The 21,994-nt window shown below is 43.9% G+C and overlaps 1 long non-coding RNA gene across 1 annotated transcript in view; it reads right to left on the bottom strand.

Annotated features, from left to right (window-relative positions):
• Positions 1 to 4,619: 4,619 nt before the first annotated feature.
• Positions 4,620 to 21,994, bottom strand: part of LOC114599379 (uncharacterized) — a 38,073-nt gene continuing 20,698 nt past the window's right edge. Inside the window, exon 3 of the long non-coding RNA XR_003707296.2 lies at positions 4,620 to 4,682. This is a non-coding gene — a long non-coding RNA (uncharacterized LOC114599379). The remainder of the gene's footprint in view (positions 4,683 to 21,994) is intronic.

Raw genomic sequence — 21,994 nt, 5'->3', positions numbered from 1 at the left:
GCTTCAGGTTACAGACTCTGCTAACCGAGAAATAGTGCTTCAGGATGAGAACAGAAATCGTGCTCCGGTGGCGTGGTGGCAGGAGGCCCCATTAGCTAAAGTGGTGCTTCAGGTTAAGAACAGTTTCAGGTTAAGTATGGGCCTCCAGAACGAGTTAAGTACTTAACCTGAGGTACCACTGTACATGCCTACAGAGCAGCTTCAATCCCATTTTTGGAGATGCTGGAGAATGAACCTGAGACAAGGAAACCGTGGAAGGGGGGGTGGAGAGAAATTGATGTTTAGTTTTCATTGTAATGTTTTATTGATGGTGGGAAATTGTAATGATGAGAAACATATCTACCATCCTCAGATAACTGGGGGAGCATTGTAGGCTGTGGTACAGACCATGGCTGTTTCAAAGCCTGGTGGAGCCTGGTTTTATTCCTGGTGCCAATAACTGGCTGCTACCCAGGAGCCACAGGACTTGGGCAAGTGCACCTATATTGCTGCTGAACTCAACTGCCTCTGTTACTTAAAACCATGCAAAACTTGGTCCTCTGCATATTTAGCTCCCAATTAAGTGTGCCTATTAGGATTTCAGCTTGTTTGATTCCCTGTATATCCATATGCCTCCTATCCTGAAAGCCTCAAACACATTTACCATTAAAGAAAACATGAAGCCTTTCATGATATTAAGGCAATAATGACTTGGATTATTCGGAAGGCATGTCTTTTGATGTTGTGTACTATCACCGTAGCAAGGCACGAGAGAAAATGAAGCACCATAGTCCAGCTCCAGCAAAGCTGTTTGCTAATATGAACACAAACCCAGTCATAAATCGGCATATATCATCTATACCTGCTAGAAGATCTTTTTCCTGTGACTCTGGACATGTTCTTTCTCTGGTAAATGAGTTACTTTCTGACTGACAGAATGCTGATAACATCCTTCAGATTTGCATGCTGTCTGCACCTGAGCTCTTTAGCCCTGGAACCTTGAAGTCAGAGTTGTTTGTACGATCCTGTTGTCTGTCTTCCTTGTTTTGGTCCATTCTGCAGAACAGAACACTTGGAATAGCTGGTGTTATGAAATATTTTTTTTCCTTTGATCTAAGACAAGGGGGAAGAATGCCTTGTCATTTATAGTTTGGGTTCATACGGCGACCAAGTCATAAAATATTAAAGATTCAGAAGAGATGTTTCATATTGATTAATGCCTTGTGTCTTACTGGTATACCAGCTTTTCTGATAAATTGTTTGTTTGTTTATTAAATTTCTATACTGCTTTATATTTTTAAGAAAAAAAAATCTCAAAGCAGTTTCTAAGCTACATTACAACATTAAACAGAAGGCAGAATTCTTGTATTTCTGGGAGTTGGACTAGATGACCCTTGGGGTCCTTTCAAATATTATTCTAAAGCAATCAAGAATAAAACATTAAAGAAGAAAGTCAAATATAAAGGATATATTCAAAGCAGCATAACTAACAGGAAACTAAAATATTATCTTTAAGATTTTAAAGCAAAACATTACAAAGGAGGTCAAGTACAGAATGCACATTCACTCACTCCAATGACATCTCTCTAGATTTTATTGAGACAGGGGCACATGAATCACTTCCCAACCAACTCATGGCTTGCAAAATCGGATATGGAGATTTGCATTTCCTTTAGGCTGTGATTGCCATTGAGTATGGCAACAGCATGACCTATAAACAAGGTTGAAGTATCAACAGGCTTGGGAAAAACCGAAGGTTTTGCAGAAGTACAAAAAGCATTTATTTAAAAAATCCTCTTTGGAAGATGGGCCTTCTAAAATAGTTCAGTGAGTACTGATTATATTCAATGCAGCCTGTTGCAAGGGAAGATTCTAGGGCTGTCATATTTCAAAAGTAAAATTCCTGACAAAAATTCGGCAAAATTCCCCCGACGCCATTTTTACACCCAAAAACCAGGATGTCAGGAATTTTCCTGATGTATGGTAAGCCTACAAGAACAGAATGGCTGGAATCTTGAACTCAGAACAACAGACCTCAACATGTACCTGCAGTTTCTCACTGGATGCATAAGGAAGGTTATTTTTCTAGGGGAAAGCCTGTACTGTATCTAGAAAATGTGTTATGTGAACCAACCCTTACAGTTCATGGGACATTTCAGAATTACACACATTCTGGATAACAGCAAGCTTTGCTCCTGAAGCATTTACTTGAATGTTCCTCCCAACACCACATTTTCCTGATATAGGACTATTGTGATTACCAGTACTTACATTCATTGGAAGGTGAGTGTGGTATTGTTGTTGTTGTTGTTTAGTCGTTTAGTCGTGTCCGACTCTTCATGACCCCATGGACCAGAGCACGCCAGGCACTCCTGTCTTCCACTGCCTCCTGCAGTTTGGTCAGACTCAAGTGTGGTATATGAATGAAATAAACAAAAAAAAAGTGTGTTGTACTCTGTGAGACAGACATGGCCACAGCCGAACCACTTCCCATAATGTTGTTGTTGAGTAGTAGTGTGTATAAAACCTTCCATTGCAATATTTTGCAATGTGGTATTAGTCATAAAAATATAGCATGCAAAGTGGCCTTGAGAATGTATGGCAGTTGCTGAAATGAACTTCTTTGATTTCTCTAGGCACCACCAGTAGATGGCACTAGAAGGCTAAGCAACAGGGTTTAACCTGGCGGTCTTGATGACCTGGAGAGGTTCTGAAAACAATCAGGTTTCTGAGTCTTTTTGAACTTTCAAAATGGGCTGTACCTCCTGGGCCTACCCAACCCAGCATGAATTTGTTCCACGCGTGAGAACCCAGAGATCTTTGCGTGCCCTTCTGTGCAGACAACCTACCGCTGTGTGCAAGGGCCTGAGGATGAGGACATTAATCTCAGCCCTGGAATTAGAAAAGGCATAGATGCTTCTTAACGCTTCAGAAAGCCTAAAGGCAAAGCAGCAGCTCTTTCTGAACCACCTTCTTCTCAAATCATGTTGGCATGATAGGGCACGGAAACTGCAGCCATCCACAATCTGCTACGGATCACTGAGGATCCTCTGTCCAGAGGCAGATTTAGGGGAGCGTGACCAGTTCAGCTGCACTGTGCACAGGGCCTCAGGGGCGTCACAACTGTCATGTAAAATGGAAGGCAAGAGGTGGGGGCACCAAATTTTGGTGTTGCACAGGGCACCATTGAAATTTGAGACACCAAAGCCCACTACTGCTCTTCCAGGGCTCATTCAGTGCACCTAGGTTCTTGCTGGTGAGAGAGAAAGTTGCCACTTGGTCTTGGATTTGATTCCCACCTTGGAATCATGCAGGAGATGTTGACAAAGCTTGCCTTCAACACAGCTGGGATTAAATGGTGTACAGTGGTGCCTCGCAAGACGAAATTAATTCGTTCCGCAAGTCTCTTCGTCTTGCGGTTTTTTCGTCTTGCGATGCACGGTTTCCCATAGGAATGCATTGAAAATCAATTAATGCGTTCCTAGGGAAACCGCCTTCAGACCAGGTCCGGGGACAGTCTGTCCCCCGACCTCTTCTGAAGGCTGGGGGGGGGGGGGACAAGGGCTTTTCTTCCCACTGCCAGCCTTCAGAAGCGGGCGGGAGCGAAGTCTCCGCTGCCCCAAGGAGCTTTTAAAATGCTGGGGGTCGGCAGCGAACGCTTCGCTCCCGCCCGCCAGCATTTTAAGATCGCCCGGGGCAGCGGAGAAGTCTCCGCTGTCCCGGGAAGGCAGGCGGGGGGAGCAAAGACTTTTGCCCCCGCCTGCCTTCAGAAGAGGTCCAGGACCTCGTTCCGATGCCCGGCGGCGGGGTGAGAGGTTCCTGCCCCCCCGCCCCGCTTCGGAGCAGCGTTCCGAAGCGGGGCGGCGGGGTGAGAGGTTCCCGCCCCCCCGCCCCGCTTCGGAGCAGCGTTCCGAAGCGGGGCGGCTGGGGCAGGTGTTCCCGCCCCCCCGCCCCGCTTCGGAGCAGCGTTCCGAAGCGGGGCGGCTGGGGCAGGTGTTCCCGCCCCCCCCGCCCCGCTTCGGGGCAGCGTTCCGAAGCGGGGCGGCTGGGGCAGGTGTTCCCGCCCCCCCACCCCGCTTCGGAGCAGCGTTCCGAAGCCGGGCGGTGGGGGCAGGTGTTCCCTCCCCCCCGCCCGGCTTCGGAGCACCGGGAGAAGCGATCTCCCCGCAGCCCCTTGCTTCAAAAGAGGTCCGGGGGCAGCGGGGAAGAAGCGCTGCGCTTCCCGCTGCCCCCGGACCTCTTTTGAAGCAAGGGGCTGCGGGGAGATCGCTTTTCCCCGCAAACCCTTGCTTCAAAAGAGGTCCGGGGGCAGCGCAAAGCGCTTCCCGCTGTCCCTGGACCTCTTTTGAAGCAAGGGGCGGTGGGGAGAAGCGATCTCCCCGCAGCCCCTTGCTTCAAAAGAGGTCCGGGGGCAGCGGGAAGCGCTTCCCGCTGTCCCCGGACCTGGGGCTGCGGGGAGAAGATCGCTTCTCCCCGCCGCCCCTTGCTTCAAAAGAGAAGACCCGCTGTCCCCTGGGCAAGCTTCGTTTTGCGAAGCAAGCCCATAGGGAAATTCGTCTTGCGAGGCAACTCGAAAACGAAAAAACCTTTCGTTTTGCGAGTTTTTCGTCTCGCGAGGCGTTCGTCTTGCGGGGTACCACTGTACTGCTGTTCCATTTCCCACTTCAGCAAAGCGATTTGTCCATTCCTCACCGTTGCACCTGCTAACAAGTCAAAGTGAATTGGTAGAAGAATGTCAGCTCATTTGAAATGCCTGCAAAGCTTCTCTTGCTTGACAGGGAGGGGACTGCTGTCTCCCTTTCCCCCCCTGATAAAATCGACCCCCAACACCTGTAGCAAACACCACGCACAAAGTGAATCTGGAAAACTGCCACACAGCAACGTCTCTGTAAAATAGTGGTTACTTGCTGCAAAAAACTAGAACAACTTTTATCAAGCATGTTTTGATTCAGCCGGTGGCAGTGCAGTTGTTGAGAGCATTGGGCTAGAACTGGGGAAACCAGGGTTCAAATCCCTACTCAGCCATGAAGCTCACTTTGGGCCAGGCACTGTCTCTCAGCCTAAACTACCTTACAGGGCTGTTATGAGGATAACATGTGCAGGGGGAGAACTGTGTATGCCACCTTGAGCAGCCTTGGAGGAAAAGTGAGATATAAATGTAATAAAAAAGTAAAGAAACACTAGTGTACACGTTCAAGACCGCTTAATTAACGTAGCTTAATTATCTCACAACTTCATTGAACACCCAGTCAAATCACAATCAAGGTGGTAAGAGGGGTAGATTTTCCTCCACTCCCTTTCAGTGTGTATTTGCTGTTGAACTGCTTTGACTTGTATTGATTCTGTTGCTATAAGCGAAATAATAAGTAGGCACAGCACATGCTTTTAAAAGGCACAGGTTTTGTGGAGTGTGTGTTTACAATAGAACACATATTTAAACCTTGCTGTAAGTCTTATCTTCCTGCCCCTGAGTGGCACAACTCATTTGAGATCTCCTTCATCAGCTGGTATTCGGAGACAAGCTGCCTCTGATCCTGGAGATAGCCGAAATCTCAGCTCTTTGAGATAAGTCACTATTGTTTCTTGCCACACACGGAAAACAACAGCCAGAGGTTCTACTTTGCTTATGTCCTGCTTGTGGGTTCCCATAGGCACCTGTTGAGCCATGGTGGGAGAAAGGATGCTGCACTGGATAGTCCTCTAGTCTGATTCCACAGGGCTCTTCTTTGGTTCTTGTTATGTCCCAGCAGACCCCAGGACAGCAGAAGCAGCTGCCTGCAGGAAGATTCACATAAAAATGCAGTAACCAAGCCAGCACACCTTGGTAAGTCACCTCCTCTAGGGCAAAGGATTTAAAATGCTTTTCTCAATTCTGAGCTGAACCAAGAGGTACACAAAAAAGAAAACCAGCCAACCTCATGCACTGGCAGCTCCAAATTAGAAGCCTTCAGAGCATGCTTTGCAGAGCTTCACTCTGCCCACTTAAAATTTCTGGCTCCACTAACCCATATCCTGCTATGAATCAGACCAAAGCAAGTTGCAGTCTGGGGCAGTCTTCTTCCTACCTCAGTCCAGACCATTTTGTAACAGGCTACACCTCTTGTGGTCTGGCATCTAGGCATATTTGTCAAACCCTTAGGACAAAACAACTTGGGACGCGGGTGGCGCTGTGGGTTAAACCACAGAGCCTAGGACTTGCCGATCAGAAGGTCGGCGGTTCAAATCCCCATGACGGGGTGAGCTCCCGTTGCTCGGTCCCTGCTCCTGCTCACCTAGCAGTTCGAAAGCACATCAAAGTGCAAGTAGATAAATAGGTACCGCTCCAGCGGGAAGGGAGGGAGTCCTAAACCCATAACTTCTGTGGCAGCTCTCTGCTGGGATAGCCACTCCACCCCACAATGTCCACATGTTAAAACATCACATTTACATAGAGCCCCAAATATACATTGCAAATGTGTATGGGCTTCAACCATGAGATGTGTACATCACAAAACGTATAGGGCGTACAGTTTGTGGAGGCCCCATGGAAAAAGTGACCTGCAATGCACAGAGAGGGCAAGTGTTGTGTAAGTAGCCAAGTATTGCTCAGGAAGAAACTATTATCAAATTGATGGGATTGTGCGCAGTGTATCCAGGGACTTCTAGATCTTAATCTCTGAGCCATTCTAGCACAGCTGTGTGCCCTGAAGCTGTGAGAAAGGATGAGCATCTTTAGAAGAATATCTTCTAAAATGAAATTGGCTACATGTACAAAACCTGTGCTTGTGCTGTTATTAATTACAACAAGAGATTTAGTAGGCTTCCACCTCTTCAAACTGAAATAAGAGTTGTTTGGTGAAAGAGATTAATAGTGGTTGGCAAACAGAATAATTTGAGCAATGTAGTTATCTTTTTTGGGAAATATGCCTCTCAGGGAGTATGAAATAAAGAAAAAATAATGATCTTCCCATATTGGATTTTACAAGAAATAAATTAGGTACAATTTAACATTTAGCCCAGTGTGCAGGTCAAGTGCTGAAGTAAATTTCAGAAAACCAAGATCAAAAGGCTCCCCTCAAGGAACCACAAAGCAGAAACACAAACAGCTAACCTTTACGCAGAGTAGACCCATTGAAATTAATGGACCTAAGGTAGTCATGGCCATAAATTTCAGTGTATCTACTTTGTGTAAACAAATATAACCCACAATCCTGACTGAATTAAAATGAGAACTGCACTCTCAAAATCTACAGATAAGGTGAAATAATTCAAAAATCGTGCATCACTCCTTGAAACAATACATAAATATATAATTGAAGTAACAATGCCAAATAACACCTCTTAGACACATATAACAACCAAAGGATTGACCAAGGGTCATAACCCCCCCCCCATTTTATCATATTTAAACATATGTACCACCACCATTTCCTCCCTCTAAAAACCAGCAGAATTCATGGGTTATATACAACAACATCATCCTACTAGTGTAAGGCCTTTTGCCTGTGCAACAGGATTTCTGCTACTTCTCTCCCCAGTGGCCTCCCGTGCCCCAAATTCTTCTCCAGAGGGTTGGAGGACCCCCACAACATATTTGGGGTGGCAGAAGGGAAGGAGAAGTCCTATTCTAGAGGTGGAAGTGATTTCATAGAGCAACCTCTTCAATCCAATAAGCTTCATCATGAAAAATGATTGCTCATTTCTATTTTTTTCAGATATATGTAGGTCAATGAGGAAAGAAAACTAATATTTAAAAACAAGGTTAAAAACAGCATGTTCTGTGTTTCCAACATCATGTTACATCAAGAGGAAGCGGAGGCAATTTAGGTGTTTAGAACAAAGAAATAATTTTCTAAGCTATACATCAATCCGTTGCATTACAAGAAGAGTGATCCAGTGACATGTACATGAAGTTTCATTTGTGGGGAGAGAGCTTTGAAACATTTGTGCATTTATATAAGCAAGGCAATTTACAACAATAAAAACTCAATTCACTTAAAAATAGAGTATTAAAAGCCCGAACAGAATGGCTAAAACAGAAGCAAGATTAAAATATGTTGACTGCCAGATTAGAATATACACTCATTCTGATAGTTCATGAACAATGTATACATTTTTAGCGCACGTGGTTCCCTAAATCCCCTTTATATCTTGAGATCTACGGCTGACCCCATCATTAGCAGATGGGGTTGCCTCAGGCAGCAAATACTGGAGGGCAGCTCTGGCAGCATCCATAGCCATTACTTCTGAGCCCTTGCTATTCCTTTCTGTTCTAGTTCACGGCTATGTGTGCCACACAGTCCATCAGGTAGCCCCTAAACTTACCTGTTGCCCTCAGTGGAAGATGCTATGTTGTATAAATTAAAAGAGGGTTCCTAAACTTGAGGTTACCCTCACAAAAACCCAAAAGAAAAAAAATGCAGGCACCAAATGAAAATATAGGCCTTTACTGAAATACAAATGTGCATAGGGACAGCCTCAAAAATAGACAGGACTGCAAAGAACCACAGCCAAAACAATATTTTTATACACTTCTAGATTACATATGTGATTTCTATTCACTAGTCAAAGGATCATAGCAATCTTTATAGTTGCAACCCAATGTCATCATGTTGAACAAATCAAAACAATTTGGTTCTTTGGATCATCCCTCATCATCATGTGATTACATATTTTTGAGTGTCTTTCCCTATTAAAGCTTTGACTAATTTTCCTATTCATTAAATGTCTCCCAATCTCCTCTTTCATCTGTTTACAAAACGATTCAAGATTAACCACAATTGCCATGCCTAGCTGATTCTCTTTTCATGCTTACAGTGGCCACCATAGATTTTAACAGTTTGTTCTTTTCAGTGTTGTGGAACAGACATTCGCTACATACAGTACCCAAAAGCAGCTTGTTCTGTACAGTGGTACCTCAGAAGTCAAACAGAATCCATTCCAGAAGTCCGTTTGACTTCCAAAACATTCGGAAACCAAGACGCAGCTTCCGATTGGCTGCAGGAAGCTCCTCCAGCCAATCGGAAGCCACGGAAGTTGCGTCGGACATTCGGGTTCCAAAGAACATTTGCAAACTGCAACACTCACTTCCGGGTTTGCGGCGTTTGGGAACCAAAACCTTTGACTCGCAAGGCGTTTGGGATCCAAGGTACGACTGTACTATAAAAGGTAGGAAGGCATTGGAGCTGGAATAAAGGGTAATATGTACTCAGTCAAAAATGCCTTCAGATTCAATGGGATTCAATGGCCTACTAACAAATTTAGGCTGCGGAATTAAAGTTGATTTAGAGCTCTTGCACAACAAACCCACCTCCCCAGAAATCAGATTTTTGTGATAAGGAAGTGATAGAAAAATGCAGTGGAAAGCTTAGGATAGCACCCGCTTTGATGCGATGTTGTGTAGCCTCCACATGAACAAATCTGAGTGAATGCTCATTAAATAGCCACCATCATCTAATCTTCCTGAAAACAGATCAGGATAACAGATCAACAGATACATTGTCTGGACATGCCAAAAAGCTAACTCTAGTTTGGGAAGTTCTATGCCAGAAAGTCAAAGGATATGTTGTTTCTTTGCATACATGAACCGCATATGCCTCTGAGTAACAGGCTGTACTCCAACTGGGGCACAGGGTATCCCTGTGGAAGCCAGCAGGGATGTACTAAGCTAAGGTCAGGCCCTTTGGTTTAAAAATGTCCTAAAGCTGCAACAGGATTCAAAGGCCATTTTATTTTACAAACTTGAAAGCCAGAGCAAAGTTCAGCCAAACATAGGATACACACACTTGGCACAAGCTGGACGCAAAAGCTGTGAGTCTGTTCGTACCGATGACGACCATCTGACAGCAACATTACAAAGTACTCAGCACTGACCCCAAGAGAAGCGGGTTGCCTCATCTTCCATTTTCTCTGCCTTTGCTGGATGCTCCTTTCCCCTCTGCACCCAAGTGTGATCAAACTTTGCTCCTCATTGCCCAAATGCTAAACATTATACAAGTTGCAGTAGCTAGTTGGCCTTTGGGCTTTAACATTTCCCCTCCTGGACACCAGCAAGTTCAGACCAGTTTGCAAGGTGCACTGCTTACAACTTTGCATTTCTTTCACAAAAGTATTAACAGTAAGGCTGGAAGATCATGCATTAATCTAAGAACAGGGAACCGCAAAATGTGGTAAATTCCACCTAGTCTCTTTCTAGACTAGTTACCCTTTGTGAATGTAAAGGGTGTGTGTGTGTGTGAGAGAGAGAGAGAGAGAGAGAGAGAGAGAGAGAGAGAGGGAGAGAGAGAGAGAGGAATGTGCACATAAGATAATGTGCACTTGTGTATTTGTATAATATAAACTCACTGCTTTGTTTTTATGGGTGTTTGTGTGTAACTTGATACAGTTGCTATCTTTTTTTAAAAAAATTGAAGTTCTGTTTAAAACTTTGTGGTCAGTTGCCTTGAGACACTGATTAGGGCATTGATACAATATTTTCAAGCTCAACTTTCATGATGTACTGGTTCAAATTACCAAATCACACAACTGGCCAATCTCAACTTTTATTAGTTTATTTATTACATTTATTCAGTGCATTTTTTCTTGTGGGGTTCGCAGGGGTACGCATACCCCTAAACATTTTGTTAACCTTTGTACTTTTGTCTATTTACTGTATTTATTTTTCATGATTTGAACTATAAAATAGTGATTTTCTTGAGTCAAAACAAGAGTACCCCTAAACACTTTTTTAAGAATAAAGCACTGCATTTATTACATGTATATGCCACCTTTATCTTCCAGAGATCTCAAGGTTCTCCTCCTCCCCATTTCATCCTCACAACAACCCTGTGAGGTAGGTTAGGCTAAGAGATGGTGATTGGCCTAAGGTCACCCACTGAGCTTCATGCTGAGTTGGTCTTGCAGGTCATAGTCCAACACTGCAACCATTACACCATCCTTCATTTGATGATCACAGCACAGTTTACAATAAAAACACAATCTTCCATGGAGCCTTGTGGCTTCATATTTTCAGTTGTCATTTTTAAAAAAGCACTTGGATCCAGAAATAAGGGACAAAAGTCTCTTGCTTCAATGAACTGTAAATTACTTCCTGAAGTTCTTTTAGTTGTATTTGGGGATCTCAGCACAGATTGTTGACTGTTTTCTTAGGGAGTAATTAAATGCAATTCTTGTTGTGTCCACTTATTCTTTATCCCAAGACCTGTCTTTGACGTCTTCACATGTTTTATTGCTCTATTTCCATAAGGAAAAAAAAAAAATCTTTGAAATGCACAAGGCTGTTTAAATCAGCATGGGGTCTTAAAGAGCCTGTTGTGCATCAATCCTAGGGAGGAGATAACTTGTGATAACTTGTGACAGGAGACCCTGAGCTTTCAGCACAATGAGAGGCGCATTTCCCTGTTGCCTTCTTTTTTCTAGTTGACTTGGGACCAACTTACACACAATGAAGGGAGAGCTGTGTTTTTAAATGAGCATCTTCCTCATCACCTGCATTGCAATTTTAAGTGGCATGTGGGCCACTTTCCATCTCCACTCAGGAGAAAAACTAGGTGCATCAATGGTATGGGGAAGCTTCAGCTCCTATCTATGCACCCCTTTAAATAGATACTTTAAATTGCACTCTTTTGTGCAATTTAAAGTAGCACCTGCTTTAGATGTGATTGAGGCACACCAGTTGGTTATGCTGCTGTTACATTAGTTTAATCTCTGCTGGTTTTGCTCCATCTCTCCTTTTGTTTCTATGTCTGAGCTATTTAATCCTGCCATCCTTGAGGTCTTCTCCTGGTGCCCATGAAGGCTTTGAGCCCCGCCCCCTGCTGGTCCACTAACCCCCCCCCCCCTGCATGAGGTGGTAAAGGTATTACCTTTTTCTCCCTTGAGTAGAAGGAAGGAGTTCAAGACTGATGCTCTTTCCCACTTCCACTTTCAGCTCACTGTGCTTTTCAGGGCTAAGATCAATTCAACTGGATCTGATTTTTACATAGTCCAATGGAAAAGCGAAGTCTGTATACGTGCATGTACTTTCTCTTTTTCTGTCTCTTGCGGGGGTTGGAGTGAGCAGAAACCAGAGGGGTTTTCCTATGGCACTTGCTCAAAAATCCAAATATGCCCACGGAACTAAACTGTTGGTGACATACCACAAAGGTAGTTACTGTTGCTTGTGTCTCTTTTCTAAAGGGTGGGCAGAGAAAGTTCTTGCTCCCTAATTTTTCACCAAATTGCTTAAGGCAGCCAGTGTGGTGACATCCAAAAAATTTGAGGTACAATTTGTGTCATCATGCTCTTTAATACATAGGTCCTTGTGGATCAATTTAAAATAGATATTGTCCTCAACTTGAATGGGGAGACCAGCACTTTGCTGATTTGGGTGGAATGGGGTTAGTATACCTTTCAAATACAGTGGTACCTCGGGTTTCATACGCTTCAGGTTACAGACTCCGCTAACCCAGAAATAGTACCTTGGGTTAAGAACTTTGCTTCAGGATGAGAACAGAAATCGTGCAGTGGCAGCGCGGCAGCAGTGGGAGGCCTCATTAGCTAAAGTGGTACCTCAGGTTAAGAACAGACCTCCGGAATGAATTAAGTACGTAACCAGAGGTACCACTGTATGGGTTTGACTGTAGCTACTTGAGTAATTTCTGCTCTATGCTAAACTAAGCTAGGCTAGGGAGGGAGGCATGTCTGCTATCCCCACCCCTGATGTCACTGCATCCTGCTGACCCCACCTCCTTACCTAATGCACAGAGGCAGGGCCAACTGGGCTCAGCTCTGCTCCATCCTATTCCATTTAGTTAATGCAAGAGTAGCCAACATGGTGTCATCCAAAATATGTTGGACTACAATTCCATCAGTCCCTGCCAGTATGGCCAATGGTCAGGGATGGTGGCAGTCATAGTTCAACATTTGTTGGCTACCTGATTAACACATGGAGACAACTTCTGAATGGTGTTTGCAAGGCCTCTGGGAAAGAACAAACCCGGAACAGCCCAAACGTTTTATTAGTGCTCTCTCTGTGTGTTTGGGTGTGTTTGTTCAGTTTGTATTATTTTTGGATTCCTCTGGGGAATCACTGGAATTAAGAGATAACAAATAATCTCAATGAGTTCAGGCCACAACGCTCCCAGGATCTGGTAGAATGTTGGGCATGCCCATAGTTCCCCAGGGGTAGGTTAGTTAGTTGGACACATTTGGGTTATTGGCCTAGAGGCATCTGAGGTCAGCATCTGAGTGCATCATTCCTCAGTGCTCCGCCCACCCCCATGTGCTTGTGTGGCACTGTGAGTTGATGACACCTTACAGTCCCTGCCCTGGTATGAACCACAACAAAGCGGGCCTGTTGTGCACACATTCAGTGTGTATGTGAGCATGTGTGTGTGTGAGAGAGATCTCAAAGGGAAGCTGAGTCCAAGACTTTATCTTGCATAGGGCTTTGTGCAACCCATCACTAATAACATCAGGGTGTTCTGCCAAGTTCTCCAACGAACCTGTGACTTTATCCAAAATGACGGAGGGGAGGGGGACTGATTTATTCTACCAAAAAAGTGGCATTAAATAAACGTGACCTGAGAGAATCCCAGCCCTACAATTCCAGTCCTGTTTGGGCCTGTGGGGAGAGATGAAAGCCTTCCCTATAATTCCACTGTGCGACCCGGAATCCCCCCTACTTGATCTGCCAAAGCCTTTGGCTGCTGTAGAGCCCTGCATTTGATTGCCCTGACAGAAGCGGCTTATTAATTGCACTAATGAGGGGCTCAGCAATAAGAAGCAGGGCAGAGAAAGATGGAGAGAGTCCAGTGTGGCTAATAAAAGGTTTGAAACCCAACAGAGCACAAGGTCACCCTGTTGCCAAGCTACTAGCTAAGCTGCCTGCCACACTAAATTGAGGACCAGGAGGTGACTCTGGGGGAAAATACCCTTCCCCAGAGAAGTTGCATTCTTAGCAGGACAAGTGATGTTTTATTTTCTTAAAGTAGATGTACATTATAGCAGGTTGGAATGATGTGGAAGCCTTCCATCTCTGGCCTTAGTGTAGGAAATAGCTGGGTTTTTAACAAATTCAAGAGAGATGTGTGTAAATTGGAAAGTAGAGTGAACCACAAAATATGTTATTAAAGAAAACGTTGAAAATGATTACACTTCCTTATCATGCTAGTCCCTTCCTTAAAGCCTGAAGCCTGGCTAGAAGAAGGAGAGATACAAATTCCCATGTTGCTTTCCGATGACAGGATCTTTTCAGTGGTGGTTTGCTGATTGTGGAATGCCCTCCCTAGTGTGGCTTGCCTGTCTCCATCAGCAGGAACTTAAAAACATTCCTGCGTACTCATGTACTTGGTGGCTGAAGAATACAGATCATTGGATGAAAGTATGTTTACTTGTAATTGCTTTTAGATTGTATTTTACTATAACTGTGTTTAGATGTTTTTATTTATAATTGTTTTTATAAACACCCAAAAAGAACTCACGAAGGTCACCAAAATAAAACTTTGCCACACCAAGTTCAGATACCTAGGGGTACAAATAACCAGAAACCTCAATAAATTGTACCTCCACAACTACAAGCCCCTGTGGCGACAAATTAACAAAGACCTAAAGAGATGGAATAACATGAATTTCACTCTCTCAGACAAAATAGCCACGATCAAAATGATCACACTCCCAAAACTAACCTACCTATTCCAAACCCTCCCAATCTGGATCCCCCCAACCCAACTTCGCAGTTGGCAGAGAAAACTACACTCTTTCATCTTCTCACATAAAAAACCAAGAATAAGCCCCAAATACCTGCACCTCCCCACCTCAGAAGGAGGATGGGGAATCCCCAACATAGAAGCATATTACACTGCCAACCAAATACGCCATATAATCCCATATATACTAGAAGATGAGACAAAACAATGGGTACACCTAGAGAGGGACACAATTGAAAACACCTGCACCACAACATACCCACTCCTCCCAAACAAACTAAAGAAAATTCCCACAACACTTAACAGGTACACACAGACCATGCTCAAAGCATGGAAAACACAAATAGGCAAACTATCCCCAACCCCATCCCCACTAATCCCCCTGGCGTACCACCCATTATTCCACCATGCAGCACAAAACCTCCAGATAAAAACCTGGCGAGCCAAAGGCTTATATCGCCTAATAGACTTTTATAAAAATAACAAACCCCTGTCAACACAAGAAATACAAGACAAACTAGAAGACACCCAAATGCCCTGGTTAGCACAACACCAACTACACTCCCTCTTAAACAACCCAGCAGTAAAATCAGCAGCAACTAGGCCCCTGACAACCTTCGAAAACCTCCTCCTAACAACAAAGGGAAACGGTAAAGGGACAGTATCCGCAATATACAAAATACTACTCCAAAATCCCGCAAATCCCCTAGACGCAATCAAAAAACAATGGGAGAATGACATAGGCTATGAGATTAACCCCACTCAATGGACCAGAATGTGGTCTAAACCCCCCTTTAAATCCATATCAACGAAAAGAAAAGAACTCACACTGAAACTCACCTACAGGTGGTACCTAACACCAAGGAAACTAGCGCTAATACACCCAGGAACCTCACCAAAATGCTGGAGAGGGTGCACCTCCACAGGCACATACCTCCACATGTGGTGGGAGTGTCCCAAAATCCAACTATTCTGGACGACAGCCATACAAGAAATATGTACAATAACTAAGCAAGTAATAGATATCACCCCAGAACTGGCCCTACTAAACATCTTCCAAGACAACAATGCCCATTTACACCACAAAGAACTCATAACCCACCTGCTCTCAGCAGCCAGAAATACCATAACCAGACACTGGAGAGACCTGTCAGGAGTAAGCATGGACCAATGGTACCAAATAGTATGGGAAACAGCCCTACTAGAAAAATTAACTAATAAACTGAAACTGACACGGGGACAAACAGAAGAAGACACCTTCACCCCGGTATGGCTCCCCTTTATCACACACACAGCCCAACAGGACAATGACAATAATCCACCAACAGCATACAAATCAATATGGCTAACCTGATCCAAAACACCCACCCACCCCACTCACACACGAAAACAAAGATCACCACAGCCAATCACAAGCAAACAATCACACCCTAGGCCAACCCCAACCTCTCTCACCACCAAAGGAACACAAGTGAACAACACAAACAATGCTGACACCAAACTCTACACACATTAAACATAATAGAAACACTGCCACCCGACCCCACCCCCATCCATCTTCCCTCTCTCCACCCCCCCTTTTCTTCTCTCTTTCTTTTTTCTTCTCCCCCTAATGCCTCAACAAATGAAATGGATTTGTAAAAATGTTACATGAAAAAAACAAACAAAAAACGAGGCACTACACTTCTGTAAAACATGAAAATCCTTAATAAAATATTTAAAAAATAATAATAATTGTTCTTATAACATTTTAATCTGTTTTAGAATGTTTTTGGTCTTTAAATTTTATATCTATATGCTGCCCTGGTCTACTTGCAAAGGAAGGGCACGGTATCCAATAAATAAAATATTAAGAATGAGTATTGGAGCCACCCTGAAAATATATTATCTGTGTTCTGGTCAGATGAACAACCCCTTTTTCAGACTGGAGCTCGAGGTGCTATCTAGAGTTTCTTAAGAGGACTTGCCATGGCAGCAGAAGAGTATATGGACCGCTCCTGCAAAAATCGTTCTGGGAGGATGGTGGGAGACAAAGAGCAATGGAAAAGGAGGGGGCATGAGATGCTGAACACCATCAAGCCAGGTTTGTGTGAAAGAGTAAGCATGGGGAAGTGGAATGCAAGAAGGGTGAGAATTAAGCTGGGGGGTCTGGACCTGTGCTGGGAGCCTGCATAAAAGAAATCAGGGTTGCAACTGCAGATAGAGAGTCTGCAAGAAGATCTGTACCTCAAAGAGACAGTGTCAGAGAGTAACAGCAGTACAGACTCAGCATGAAAGTTTTGTAAAGACTTTACTCTGCTTTCAAACAGGGGTGGCCAACTTCCAATAGACTACGATCTACTCACAGAGTTAAAAACTGGCAGTGATCTACTCCCTTTTTAGGGGTGCAGGGTAAAGATGTTGAGCTTTTTTTAGGGGAGCCAAAGTTTTTTAGCTTCTTTGGGGGGAGCCACTGATCTACTGGTGATCTACCACAGACATCCAGTGATCTACTGGTAGATCACCATCTACCTGTTGGACATGCCTGCTTTTAAAGAAGTTTCCTGTGTCAGCAGCAGCATGCTGTGGCAACACCTCAGAAAACCCTCTTCATTTTAACAAAGCATCTTAGTAAAATATATGACCTCACGTGCCTATAATTTTGTTTGGAGAGTATTTGGATTTTATTGTGTCCTGGTCTTTGGTCTTTTGGATCAGGAGCTACAGCTAAATTGCTTGCACCAAGCTAGAGCCACTGGAAAAGAGGGTCTTGTTTTTTCAGACTTGCCACCAGCATTTGGCACATACATGGAGAGGAAATTTCTTAATTGACTCATAGTAGATAATCATTAATGAAACATGACTGATGTGATACATACAAAGATTATTTTTTGAAACCAGAGAAAAAACCCTGATAAAATGTTTCTTTGCCAGTTTTGACAAATTGGGAAATGATTCTCTGGGGCTATTGTTCTGAGCAAGAATAAATCCTTGTTGTCTTAAAAACAACCATACATTTGATTGTCCAAAATATGGTAAAAGGCGTATTGGGGAGTGAAGAATTAATAATTATGGGAGAAGCCATCCACCTTCCAGATGCAGCCTGAGAAGGACCCCTGTAATTCTTTGCATTAGTGATAAGTGGTGTTTTATAGTAAAATAAACCACTGCGATCCATTAGTAAGTTGCAGGGTCTGTTCTTATGGAAAGTTTGAGAACAGCTCTAATTCTCTAACACTCTACAGCACAAAATTCTTAAGATAGCATATCCTTGGATCACATGGTGGATGAGAAGTTAGATTGAAAGAGCATCAGACTAGCCTCAAGCCTCTTTGGCTTCTTAACCATATTTATCTTATTGCTTTTCTGCTATTTGGCTGACCAAATAGTAAAGGAATGTTCTGATAGATAGAAGGGGAATTTAAGCTGGATTTTAGCTGACAAAGGTTTGGGTTTCTGAACATACATGAGATGGGAGCCAATAAACAGAGGCTGAATCCTGATAAGGCAGAGGTGCTTCTCCCCAGGTGGTTCTCATTAGGTGGATGACCTCTGTGAGGCACTGCACTCCCTGTTGAGAAACAGGTTCGTAGTCTGGCAGAGCCCCTCGATTCCATTCTGCCACTGGCATGCCAAGTGGATTCTGTTTATGTCCAAGCTTAGGCTGGTTCACCATCGGCAACCATTCCTGCACTGGGGCAGCTGGTCTCATTAGCCATTGCTCTAGTGCTCTCCCATCTAGACAACTGCAGTGTGCTGTACGTGGGGCAGTCCTTGAAGATGGTCTGGAAATTGCAGCTAGTGTAGAACGCAGCTACCAACTTGGTGAGTGGAACAGCTTTATGGGAACAGTAGTCTTGAAAACACTACACTAGCTGCCAGTGAGTTACTAGGCCCAAATTCCTAAATGGCCTGGGGCCCAAGTACTGAAAGATTGCCTCCTGCAATATCAACCATCTCAGTGGTATTAACGCATTGAGACTCTCCTGTGGAGTAGCTGGTATGAGACGGAAATCTCAAAACAGCAAAATAAAAACCTGTTGCCCTCCTGACATGTTCTTGCCTTGTTCCAGTATGAGTGCTGCTTATCCTTTGCTTAGCCGTGCTTGACTAAGTCTGTCATGTTTTCTGCTTTGCCTTAGCCTTGTCATGTCTTGGCCAAGCTCACCAACAGACTGCTGAGGCCTGGGGTAGCTGGGAATCTTGGTTCCAGAGCAGATGAGGCAAGGAGGATTGGTTCAGGAATTTTCCCTAGGAAACAGTTGCTCAGAAGTCTGGAACAATGCTTATATTAATTCTTAATTCTAATCGGATCTTAGTGATTCTATATCAGGGGTGGGGAAACTTCCAGATATTGTTGGATTCCACCTCCCAAGAACCCCAGACAGCAGGGTCAAAGGTCAGGGTTGATGGGAGCTGGAGTCCTGCAACATCTGGAGGGCCACAAGTTCCCCATCTCATGAGCCTCATAATTGTTGCCTCTGACACAGATAGATGCCAGTCATTTCCTGGCAAATAAAAAATGAACAAAGCACCCACTGTGAATGACAAGCTCTTCTTAAGATCCAACCTCAGTCCTCTCATCTACAATCTAATTCTAACCAACTCATGCTGGGACACAGCAAGACTGATCTGTATTTCACTTATTCCATTTCCAAAAGCCAATTTCCATATCACTTTTTTGTTTCTTCTAATCCATACATTTCCCTCTTTATCCATCACAAAAAAAGTACAAAAGAGAATGCCAGTTTGCATAAAATGTGCATTGCTAATTTAGGTCTTACTCTTTTCCTCAGCTTAAACTGGTGGGAAACTGGTGCTTAGACATCACTGGACTGGAATTAGTCTGTCCCAGCCACTTATGAGTGGTGCATCCACGACACGTTTTGAATTTATTTTGCAGAGCAGATACATCCTAAACTGGACATTCTCAGATAAATGTATTAATTGTGCAATCCTGCACATGATCCATCTTAAGGCTACAGTTAGCTTAAGCCAAGCTTTGTTTGATTTCTCAGCATCCCAGCCAGGTTTGCTATCTGTGTGCAATGGGCAACTTCAGTACTTTTAATGCATGGATAAGAACCTGTAGAATTTGGGTATCCTTTTGTGTGTGTGTCTTTTGACAGAGTGCCCTGCATTCTAGTTCACACACAATGATCACATTCGGCTCTAATCTAACTCATTTCAGGTGTAATCCGCACAACATCCCTGTAAAGTAGGCAACCTCAGATCATCCAAGTCAATTCCTGACTGAGATTAGGTTTAGAACTGGGACTGTTTTCATTCACAGCACACATTCTTAGCCACTCGCGTAACATCCGTTCTGTTGCTCGCCTACATTCTGCTAGAAAAACAGAGTACCTTTGTGGAAAACAGATCTCAACAAAACTTGCAACTTTTCAAAATTCTTTGCTGTGATCAAAGGGCAACTTACAAAAGACTTCATTGAGGTACTAGCAGAAGAGCTCTCTAAAGAAGTGCTGGATCAGCTTTTGTCCTCAATAGCAGGAAAAGTTCCAGATCCAAGACTTTGCGCTTTTGAACTTAGGGTATAATGTTGCAGCCTTGACAGGGGATGGGGAAAGGGTAATAATACTCTCCTACAGCATTTTATACTCATACAGACAGTCCCACTGAATTATCTGTAAGTATCTATAACCAGGGCGTCTTTAAACTCAGCAGCAAATGTTTTGCTTTACTTTAGAACAGTTTAGGAAGAGGGTCCAAATCGTAGGCCATAGCCTTGGAATAAAATAAAAACAAAGTATCTTCCAAATAAATATTTATTGGTGAGTGTGATGCCAGCTGGTTTGACTGTGTCTTAGCTGTTTGTTCTCTGGGGTTCCCTGGCTGCATGAAAACCTCTTTGAAATCTGGGGAAGCAGCTGAGTTTTGATGACTTTCCTTAGGAACTCTAGCAAGCCTAACTACTCCTTAGTGAAATCTGAGCATAGCTATGAGACATAGTTACAGTGGGTGGTTAATAGATATTCCCTTTGTGATGATAATTGTAGTTTGAATGCATGTGTGTGTGTGACAGAGAGAGAGAGAGAAGCTGTCTAACAGAATTTTCAGCTCCTTCAGCAAACTATAGTTCACAGTCGCTGAAGAACTCATCAAGGAGACATGCTGGGTGCATTGGTCATTAAATCCGAAGACTAATTGACCAGCTGTCACCACTGAATAGTAACCATCACAAAAATACAGCAACAGCTACAAAAAGAATCAAGAGTGGATCCCAACACACGTGGGCATCCACAGAACCCACCCATCCTGTTTCTAGGGAAAAGTCCAAATTCTCTGATTGTGTGAGGCTAGGTAGGTTGGGATCACTGCAGATGGTGACAGCAGCCACGAAATTAAAAGACGCCTGCTCTTTGGGAGAAAGGCGATGGCAAACCTAGACAGCATCTTAAAAAGCAGAGACATCACCTTGCCAACAAAGGTCCGTATAGTAAAGCCATGGTTTTCCCAGTAGTGATGTATGGAAGTGAGAGCTGGACCATAAAGAAGGCTGATCGCCGAAGAATTGATGCTTTTGAATTATGGCGCTGGAGGAGACTCTTGAGAGTCCCATGGACTGCAAGAAGATCAAACGTATCCATTCTTAAGGAAATCAGCCCTGAGTGCTCACTGGAAGGACAGATCGTGAAACTGAGGCTCCAATACTTTGGCCACCTCATGAGAAGAGAAGACTCCCTGGAAAAGACCCTGATGTTGGGAAAGATGGAGGGCACAAGGAGAAGGGGACGACAGAGGACGAGATGGTTGGACAGTGTTCTCGAAGCTACAAACATGAGTCTGACCAAACTGCGGGAGGCAGTGGAAGACAGGAGTGCCTGGCATGCTCTGGTCCATGGGGTCACGAAGAGTCAGACATGACTAAACGACTAAACAACAACAGCAACAAGGTAGGTTGGACTTAAGCCCTTTAAAACTCTGCATATGTGTATTTATTAAGGAAATAAGTAATTTTGCAGGCATGAAAGAGGGGGAAGACAGAAAAACACTAGGTATTGCTACCTACTCTGATTTTTGGGTGTTTCAAATTCTTTCAAAGGTTCCAAATTCTTAAGCCATTTTTAACTGCATGCTGGTCATGTCTTTTTTCTTTAGCAAACAAAGGGGTCTTTGTTGTCCCCAGAGTCCTTTGTCTCCTGCCACCTCCCCCCCCCCCCAAGGAACAAAGTGAATTCTATGAAAGGTGAATTTCCTCTTCAGAACTCTGATAAACTAAGCAATTCTACCTTCCATTTGTTGTGGTGGGGGGTAGGTAATTTAGATTATCTGGGTTTAAAGAGTTTCCATCACACCTCTGGGATACAGGATGTCTGCTTTGAGGGTTGGGCTATCAGGAGGAAATAGGC

This window comes from Podarcis muralis, chromosome 5 (genome assembly GCF_964188315.1).
Source record: "Podarcis muralis chromosome 5, rPodMur119.hap1.1, whole genome shotgun sequence".
NCBI lineage: Eukaryota > Metazoa > Chordata > Lepidosauria > Squamata > Lacertidae > Podarcis > Podarcis muralis.
Note: the sequence above shows the minus strand (reverse complement) of the source record. Positions and strands in the feature narration are given on the sequence as shown.